The sequence below is a fragment of the Schistocerca americana genome, chromosome 3, assembly GCF_021461395.2.
Source record: "Schistocerca americana isolate TAMUIC-IGC-003095 chromosome 3, iqSchAmer2.1, whole genome shotgun sequence".
Lineage (NCBI taxonomy): Eukaryota > Metazoa > Arthropoda > Insecta > Orthoptera > Acrididae > Schistocerca > Schistocerca americana.
Window position 1 is genome coordinate 649729755 of NC_060121.1, and position 10745 is coordinate 649740499.

The 10745-nt window shown below is 37.3% G+C and overlaps 1 protein-coding gene across 3 annotated transcripts in view; it reads right to left on the reverse strand.

Moving 5' to 3' along the window:
- The window catches only part of LOC124605417, a 103213-nt gene extending 92809 nt beyond the window's left edge, over nucleotides 1-10404 (reverse strand). For all 3 annotated transcript variants that reach the window (XM_047137072.1, XM_047137071.1, XM_047137069.1), the window contains exon 1: nucleotides 10242-10404. The gene's annotated coding sequence lies outside the window, so the exon portion shown is untranslated. The remainder of the gene's footprint in view (nucleotides 1-10241) is intronic.
- Between the last annotated feature and the right edge of the window lie 341 nt (nucleotides 10405-10745).

A 10745-nucleotide genomic window follows, 5' to 3' on the forward strand; every position in this document is an offset into this window, starting at 1 on the left:
CCTTGGTACACAAAACGGGTCAGAACACTGGGGAAAAAAAAGAAAAAAAATTAAAAAACATGCCAAATTTAAACAGACACAAAATCTCCAACAAGACTTGCAATATTTTACAGAAGCTCAAAGTTCAGTGCTGACTTCAATGTGAGATGCTTATATTAGTTTTGACGACAAAATTTTGTCTCAAAACATGGTAGAACATTCCAAGAGATTCTGGTTGAATGTAAAGAATCCTAGCAGTAAGACACAATCAATGCCTTCTTCTCTGCACAATAGCAATGGAAATACTATTGACGACAGTGCTGCCAAAGCAGAGTTACTAAACACAGCATTCTGAAACTCCTCAACCAAAGAAGACGAAGTAAATTTCCAGAATTCAAATCAAGAACAGCTGCCAACATGAGCAATATAGAACAGAAATCCTCGGAGTAGTGTAGCAACTTTAATCACTTAACAAACGCAAGTCTTCTTGTCCAGACTGTATACCTGTTAGGTTCCTTTCAGAGTATGTTGACACAATAGCTCCATTCTTAACAATCATATACAACCATTCACTTGACAACTGATTCATACCCAAAAACTGGAAAGTTGCACAGGTCACTCTAACATTCAAGAAAGGTAGTAGGAGTAATCCACTGAATTACAGACATTAATGTTGATACACAGCAGGATTTTGGAACATATATTGTGTTCAAACATCACAAATTACCTCGAAGAGAAGTCTATTAACACACAGTCACCACAGATTAGAAAACATTGTTCTTGTGAAACACAGCTAGCTCTTTACTCGTATGAAGTGCTCAGTATTATTGACAAGTGATTTCAGATCGATTCCATATTTCTGGATTTCCGGAAGGCTTTTGACACAGTACCACACAAGCAGCTTGTAATGAAATTGCGTTCTTATGGAATATTGTCTCAGTTATGTGACTGGATTTGTGATTTCCTGTCAGAGAGGTCACAGTTCATACTGACAGAAAGTCATTGAGTAAAACAGAAGTGATTTCTGGCATTCCCCAAGGTAGAGTTATAGGCTCTTTGCTGTTCCTTATCTAAATAAACAATTTGGGAGACAATCTGAGCAGTCGCCTTAGGTTGTTTGCAGATGACAGTCATTTATCGACTAATGAAGTCATCAGGAAGATGAGTACCGTACAATCAACTTAACAGCTCATGCATCAAAACTGCTGACAAGAATAACTGACAGAAGAATAAAAAAGAAAACTGAGCATACGTTAGACGATGATCAGTTTGGCTTTCAGAAAGGTAAAGGCACCAGAGGAGGCAGCTTTGGCACTGTGCTTGATAATGGAAGCAAGACTTAAGAAATACGAAGGCACCATCATAGTATTTGTCAACCTATAAAAACCATTTGACAAAGTAAAATGGTGCAAAATGTTCAAATTTCTCAGAAAAGTATATTAAGCTATACAATACATACAAAACCAAGAGAGAACAATAAATTGGAATATCAAGAATGAAGTGTTCACACAGAAAGAGGTGTAAGAAGGGCTTCAATCTGTTGTCACTATTGTTCAGTCATTACACTGAAGAAGTAATGACAGAAATAAAAGTACAGAAACAGGTTTTAAATTCAGATTGAAAGGATATCAACAATAAGATTTGCTGAAGATATTGCTATCCTCAGTGAAAGTGAAGAAGGATTACAGCACCTGTTGAATGGAATGAAAAGTCTGATGAATACAGAATATGGATTGAGTGTAAACCAGAGAAAGACAGAACTAACTAGGAGTAGCAGAAATGAGATCAGCAATAAATTTATCATCAAAATTGTTGACCAGGAAGTGGATGAAGTTATGGAATTTTGCTACCTTGGAAGCAAAATAAAACATGATAAACAAAGCAAGGACGGCATAGAAAGCAGACTAAACACAGGCATAGATGTCTATTAGTCTCGAACATCAGCCTTAATTTGGGAGCAAAATTTCTGAGAATTTTTGTTTGGAGCACAGCATGGTATGAAAGTGAACTGTCGGCTGCAGGAACACAGGAAAAGAAGAGATTTGAAGGGTTTGGCATGTAGTGCTGTAAAATGTTGTTGAAACGTAGATGGACCAATAAGGTAATAAATGACGTGGTCCTCAGCAGAGTCAGCAAAGAAAGAAACATGTAAAGAATGCTGACAAGAAGAAGGGACTGGATTTTAGGATATATGTTAAGACATCAATGGACAACTTACATAGTAATAGAGGGAGTGCCAGAAGGTAAAAACAACAGAGGAAGACTGAGATTGGAATATATCCAACAAACAACTGAGGACATTGTGTATAAGTGCTACTCTCACACCAAGAGTTGGCACACGAGAGCAAACCTAGCAGGCCACACCAAACTAATCAGAAGCATCAAAACACAAAAAAATAATTGTTGCTGCAACTGCTTTATAGTCACTGATACCAGTTTCAATGTGAATGTTCTCAAAGAGGTCACCTCCCTTTGTTGTCACTCGATCTAACATATTTCCATCAAGAGTGGGCTTCTGAACAATCTGTTCTAGGTAGTTTTCAGAGAAGCCATTTATTAAAGTTTAACAGGACATCTTTTTATGCCCACCACTTACAAAATTGTAATTTTCCCAACTAAGTGTTAGATGATTAGTCTCCACAAGTGATGATGGTAGGATTGTGGAATTTAGGTACCATTATATGAAGTTTTCTCTAAAGTTTTCAGTTACATTTAGGTACGATCTGGTGTTCATAGAAGGATCCAAATAAGTTTATGCTTACACTTCATACTGCATCTTTCACAAACACTCTCACATGCAGTTTCAAGTTATATCTTGATGCATTTGAGTTTCGTGTCTACTGCAATAAATGCACTACCTCCATTTCAAATTAGCTTATGCTTTCAACACAGACTTAAATTTATGTCAAAATCTCACTGCTATCCATTTTGAGTTTTAATCAGCTTACTGTACCTTGTATTAGGTGATTTCCATTGATTCTTTAGGAGCACTCCAAACTCTGGCATTTTATTGCAAATGCTTTAGCAGTTAATCAGTGGGATTTTAATACTTTCGCCTGTAGGGGGCATTCCTTTGGCTCTTACACTGATAATTTTGGATCTCTTGCCAATGTCATCTGAACTAGATGGAGAGTAACCTTTAAAACCTCTTGTCTGCATCCAACACATGGTCAGGTACTTAATAACTGCCTCCTCTGATGTGTAGAGCACATCTGACTCATTTGGGGGAGGGGGGGGGGGGGGGGGAGGGGGGGGAATCCTACAGTTCTCATCCCTATGGGACAATTCTAGGAAGTTGCAGTCTAGCTAATCAAGAACCATCAAAGCCTCTGGTTCAAGCCTTCCACTCATCCCATAAAACACATCTACATCTCCTTCCAAAACACTTTACAGTCTGTGGTGAAGAGTATATATAGTATCACTTCTTCCCCATTCTTAATTTCATTCCTGAAAGGCCTGTAGGCAGAAAGACTGTCAATAAACCTCCATATGAGCTCTACTTTGCCATGGACATTTTGCGAGATATGGGAGGAAGTAATAAGTTGCCCAACTCTTCCTGGAACATAAACTCTCAAAACATTAACAAAATCACTCCATGATGCACAAATCAGCCATTGGAGTTTGTTGAGTATCTCTGTAACACTCATCCTCTGACAAAATTAATAAGTGACAAAACACATGGTTCTTCATTGCATCTCTTCTTTTATTCCACCCCGTACAGGATCCAGACTGACAAACGAGAATCAAGAATCAGAAAAGCTTTTGTAAGTTCCTTTTTCTGTAATTGATCTGCATTTCCTTAAGATTCTCTCAATTAATCTCAGAAAGGTAAATTGAATGGAATGGAAAGTGTCTTGAAAATATTTTAGACAACAAACGTCAACAAAAGGGGAAAAAAATGGTAATAGGATGTTGCGGAATTAAATCAGGAAATGTTGGATGAACTAGTTCAGGAAATAAGACACTAAAAGTAGCAACAGAGCTTTGCCATTTGGACAGCTAAATAACTGCTACTAGTTAAAGTAGAGATAATATAAAATTCAGATAGACAGCAGCAAGAAAAGCATTTCTGAATAAAGGAAAACATGGACTCAGCAAATTAATTTATATGTTATGAATTATTTTCTGAAGGTTTCTGTATGGTATGTGGCCCAGTACAGAAGTGAAACATGGCCAATAAGCAGTTCCAACAAAAAGGGAATAGGGTCGAGGCCCCAGTTATGGCCACATTAAGGGCAATTTGAGATACATCACATTTTTAGTATAGGAAGAAAGCATACAAATTACTTCAAAAAATCATATCTATTGCTTCAAAGTCTACACATTACAACCATGTAAAAACAAATATTCTAAGTTGTATAACAAAGGCAGAAAAAAATATTGAAAAATAAATGGCGTATTTCCCCGGTTTTGGCCATGCTAACCCTACCTATGGCCAGTTGTTTCCCCACTTATGGCCACTTCATATTATAATAAAACTATGGCTAAAATAACTGTCAATCCATGTGCCAGAAAATAATTTGTGCTTTATACAAGTATATAAGACAATAGACAACAAACATACATCAAATAGGTAAAAGGAACAGCAGCTGAATGAACAGAAAAAAAGTCATTAGGTAAAGTATTGTCCCAGTAATTACTTAAATAACTTCCAGACAAGTTTATTTCTCATGAGTATCAATGGAACCAGGAAACTTTGTTTTTAATGAATGTCCTCCTTGCATCAAGACTGGATGTGGCAGTTTCCCTATAATATCTTCACCCGCTATAGTCAAAACATCATTTTCAGTGTATTCGAAACAAGTTTTCTGAACATTAGAACTTTTAGGCACTGAATTTCATATTCAGAATCAGAAAGCACTTTCAAAATTATACATACGTACTTAAAAATTGCAGGTCTTGTTCTATTTCCTGTTAAACTAAATTTTACCAAAATAAAGTCCCCTACTTTCAAATTCTCATTCGAAGATAGTTTCACATTTTCTGGTATTTCTCCTACATAATCATCTAAACTGCTTCCACTGTCCGTCCATTCTTCTTCCATGGAAGAACTTGTTAACTCTTGTCTGTTTCTTGTTTTCCCCTTTTTTTACATGAGATAATGGCAAGTGCTGCTCTTTGGATTTTAACTCCTTCACAGCTTTTCTCTTCCTTTTTTCCTGCTCCTTCTCCTGCTTCTCTTTTTCCTTCAGTTCATGATATTCCACCCACTTGTCACTAGTCACAACAGTGGGTGTGTGTTCTTTCTTTCTCTTTGTGCCTTGTTGTCTGGGTTCTGGCCAAGTGATGACACTTTCAAAAACTGTTGCTAATGATTTTGGTGGTGTCACTTGGATACGCACTGAAGATGGACTATGGTTGGATGTTAAGAGTGCCTGAATTATGTGAAATACTATTGGGGGTTGTTGATATATCTGCAGGAATAAGACTGTTGGTGGGTGTTGAAGGAATATCTGAATTTTGTAAAATGCTGCTGTGTGTTGAAGATATGTCACGATTATCAACATTTTGAATGGATGAAGGATTAAGTCTGTCTGTGTTTTGTGAAAGATTCTCTGTTGGATTATCTTCAGAGGGAGGCACTATGCTATCTGTCAGAATGTCATCAGTGTTACCACTAGCACCATGCATTTCAACCTCATCAGCTATTTTTCTCCAGAACTTGAAAAATAATAATGCTTCTTGATTTCCTTCCCACTCATGATTCCTTCTCTCGGTTGCTCTGAACTCATCTAGAAGGACAAGACCAATTTGCTTTTCTATATATGAGAAATGTCTCTGAAGCTTCTCATTTGTCTGAACTGTGGTTGAGGCTGGTATACTACGAACAACTATCTTGCTGTAATCTACATTGTTCACATTAAATGGGAACAGACCAGTTGCCCTGAAACCAGCACGAATATTTGCACCAATTTAGGTCCTGTGATAATTTGTGACAGAACAGAAGGTACATCAGATTTTGAAATTTCAGTGCCATTATTTTCAAAACACCATTTCTGAACAATCTTCATCCACATTTTTTTCATAGTTCCAAAGAGAGCTACATCTAATGGTTGCAAGATGTGTGTAGAATTGGGATGGAGAGCAACTAGAATGATCTGATTTTCCCTACAATATCTGCTCAAATGAAGTGTCAAATGAGAGCAGTGCCCATCTAAAAATATTACTACAGGCCGAGGAATTTCAGCTTCTTTCAAGAACAGATCAAATACATTTGTTACATACTCGAAAAAACTTTCACCTGTCATCCACCCATTTTCTGTTTTTCCAATGCCCCAGTTAGGAGGAGCAGCTTTCACCAATGATGCTGGAATCCTTGCATATTTGAACAGTGTTAAGGGAGGAGCAAATTTTCCAGCAGCATTCACTGCAAACAATGTAGTAACGTTATCTTTGTCAGAGTTACATGACTCATCATAAACATGACGGCCACGAGGACCTATGATTAATTCCCCTTTAGGAGCCAGAAAAAAGAAGTTTCATCCATATTAAAAATTCTATTTGGGTCATTTAACACATCCATATCATTTAAAGTGATGTATAATTCGTGAAACCCAGTTTCTTATTTTCTCCTCTGTAACAAAACGTCTAGCCATATTGACATATTCTGCTTGTTTTTGTGACAGAACCTTGCGTCTCTTAAGAAATCCATAATACCACTTTTTTCCAGGTCGATTGTTAGTAAATGTAGCCTTACAACTTCCCATATCTGCACTCTCAATAAGTGCACAGACACACAGAGATTTTCTTTAGTAACTGAAAATCCCATGCTAGAACAGTCCAAAACCCAGTCCACCAATATTCCCTCCCCCCCCCCCAGGACAGAATGTGGACCACAGTGCCCTGTAGATTCTTGTTGTCCTTGGAACTTTGTACAACTTGCTTGCAGCAGCAACCTTCATTCCCTCATCAACAGCCTTTAGAGCATCTTTAACTTTGCTGGGAGAATACTGAAACCTCTTATTCTTTGGCTGACTCATTTTTCCTATAAATAATGCACGAAGATGGAGTTAAAGAATGTTGCATATTTGAATAGTGCCTATTGCATATTTTGTATCTTACAAGCATAGGTAAATTAGTATGATATGCCAAGACAATACTAACAATGAGGTATATATAGATATAAAAATACCAAAAATATTTTAATAAGCCTATCTAAATAAAATTAGCCTAGTGTAATGTAGGACAGAACACCAATATTGATGTTTTTGTATCAGTTTTTAGAAGTGGCCAAAACAGGATACTTATGTGCCTCCACTTATGGCCACATGCATGGCCATAACACGGAACCAGGGCTAAATATGGATCTGTTAATGGCCACATACTTTCGATAACATGTTTTTAGGCTGAGCTATATAAAACTTAAAAGAAATGAAAATATAATGTCTTATCTTACCTCTGAACAGATTAAGTTTCTTCTGATGTTTTATTTAAACATGTAAAATACAAAAAAACAGATCTTGTGTTGCTTAAATAAAACTTCTGCAAAACCCAGCTTCTTAAACACTGATCCAAACAAAAACAGACGAAATAATGATTATGCAGACAAATGAATAGAGCCTTTCACAAAGTTTATAATAATCTATGTTAGAACTGGCTGGTATTCCAGAGAAGCTTAAAAATTAACCTTTGACATCAAGGTGGCCATAAATGGGATAGTGACCAAAACTAGAGCCTTCACCCTAGTTGTTTTTGAAATGTGGTGCTAAAGTAGGATGCCGAAGATCTGATTGCTGAACTGATTAATAAGGAAGTACTTACCCAAAATGAGGAAAGAAGAAATTTACAGCACAAGTTGCCTCTAAGGGACTTGTTGATAGGACATACCCTGAGGCATAAACGAATTTTCAGTTTTGTAATAGAGGAATGTATGGGGAGACCTAGGCAAAAATACAGTAAGCAGGTTCAAATGAATGTAGAGATGACATGGTTTGCACATTATAAGAATGGTGTGGTGAGCTGCATCTAACTAATCTTCAGATTGAATACAACAACAAGAAGCAACTCAGCAAAATTTGCGAGAAATACTTTTCAGTTTCCACATAGAGCATTCAGGAATGGAAGGGCCCAGTTCTACCTGTCTGCTCTGACACGTGATGTAGGCCTAACTGTGTTGTGTGACATCACTGAGGCGCAACATATTAGAAATGGATTATGTTTGTGAAGGGCATGTTGGAATAAGCAGTGGCACACTCTAGTGTGTGGTATTTGTTCCTAAATTATTTTACGCCGATGTTAGTGAGATATTGAACTTAGTGCTGTGTGTTATTCGATGCTGTGAGAATTTGTATTTTACTGCCTAGGCAGAATGTTGTTTCTGTCTCATTAGTTACTGGCCACCCATTTATATTCAGTTTTGAAATTGTTAGTTGATCATGTTATTAAGGGTTTTAAAGCTATTCTTTTGGAGTTTTGTTGGGACTAGTGTAGCAGGGGATACAACCCGTCGGCTTTGGACAATGACGTCACAAGTCGCCAAACGAGAAGCGATTCATCTTAGTGTTGTAGCTCCCTTCAGTAGCTGATAAGTGTTTTTTGGCTTTTTTTAAAAAAAATCTCGAGATAGAATAAACAGATCCACTTAATTAAGCAATCAGTAAAAAAACGAAACTGAAACATAACAGCAAAAACGAAAATGGCGACTTGTGACGTCATTGTCCAAAGCCGACGGGTTGTATCCCCTGCTACACTAGACCCGTTTTGTTTGGTACTATCTATGTATGTTACAACGAAGTTTACTAGTCATTTGTTGGTTGCTGCTACGGGTGACAAGATGGTGTATAAAATAGAGTTCTCCAGTTATATGGTCACTTCGCAGAATTTGCAAAGTGTAAGCCGTATGCGTTCGCAAAAGTTATGAAACTGAGCCATGTCTCTCCTTGTATAGCAAGCAATGTTTTAAGTGGGTTTCAGTACTGGTGTTTCCGTTTTTCTTTAGAGAGAGAGAGAGAGAGAGAGAGAGAGAGAGAGAGAGAGAGAGAGAGAGAGAGAGAGAGAGGGGGGTACGGGTGGGGGAAGGGCAGAGGGAAGTGCCTGGTATCGTTGCTTTCCTTTGAGGGCAAAAGAAAGATTTGACTCAATATTTTTTTTTTTTTTTTTTTTTTTTTTTTTTGGTCGGTTCATTCTCGAGGATTTCCTGTTTGTTATTTTTCGGTATAGTCTGTTTTAGAATGATGACAGTCTTACTTGTCTCCGCCCAAGACCTTCTACTTTGTGCGCCATTAGTTTCATTTTATTGCTGAAGTGAAATATTTTGCATGGTTAAATATCTTTGTTCGTCGGTCTATTTAGTGACTTCATGATTGCCATATTGTACACACTCGGAATAGGGGTGTTCGCCATCTTGACGAATCCACGGTTCAAAACATACACGTGAATCCGACACTTACATATTGCCGAGTGTTCCAACCGAGAAACTAAAATCTAATCAATCATCTACACAGTTCAAAGCCTTTGTCTCTAGTCAGGTTTTGACACTTTGCTTTTGCGACAAATTATAGGAAACAATCCACAAAAATACCTGTTCTTCACAGTCATGATTACTTCTACCGTAATATTTACTAAGACTATATCCAGAAATCGTAGGTAACAAGCTCTTCTTTATCTAGTTATGTATAGTTACATACAATATCAATTACGATTCCAAAGTCCCAAATCAAATTTAATGCATAGAAAAATTGTATAAGAACGGAATAATTTCGAGCATTGCTGTGCAAAATTGTGATACAATTTTTGGACGTCAAGATTAATGTAAGACAGAACTTCGAGATCCAAACTAGGCTAGCCAAAATTCAACGCACATTAGTAAGTACTCAGGTGTTTCAATCCCTAAATAAAACACCCTGCACAAGTAACTTTATTCTGTAAGTAGCACGTTTCTGGATTTGATGCTGTTTATTCATCAGCCGGAAAATAAAAGGTGTTGAATATAAACAAAGGAGTATGATTTTCTTGCGGCCTGTTCCTGTGTACTTTGAGGGTCGCAACACACGATATAAATTGTTTATTATTCCTATTTTTGTGGGGCGTACAAGATATAACTCAATACATCGGGTTCAAGAGTACATTCCTGTAAAATGGTAATTATCACGAAAAGGTCACTAATAACACGTAATGCAAACGTTCTTAAACTATCTAAAATGAAGAGTAATGTCTTTTTTTTTTTCTTTAGTTTGTTGAGTAGCTGTTGCATCCGTATAATTTGATTTTCGTTCAGAGAGCAGTTAGTTCTACATACGCTAGAATTGTAATGTATTATTTACCTCCCGTCTATCTTGAACACAATATTAAAGCATAAGGTGGAAATATACGCCAATCCTTCCAAAGCACAAAGCAATTTACTTAATTTCTCCTACGGTCACACTTCTAACCTCTTTCATCAGCTTCACATATAAACAAACACCAAATGATTCGATACATCGAATGCAAATGGCTGTGTGTTTCTTAAGCCCGGTCCACACGCAACGATCTGTCTGCGCAGAAAGCGGCGCAGATGTCTGTACATGCAAAAGATCGCTGCAAATGTGATGTGCTCACACGACACAAACCCCAATCTATTATTCGCCCGCCATCTGTCGGTGTAAAAAAGAAATATCAGTGGCAAGCGACTACGCTCCCAGTAAACGTAAAAAATTTAATTCCGTTATTTTGAAATATAGAAATGGAGGAAGTTCTGTCGTGGTCTGTGTTCGCAACTTGTGTTGCAAAAAACATTCAGACCAACCGCAGGAAACAGAGAAAGTGGTCAAAAGGTATAGACAGTGGCT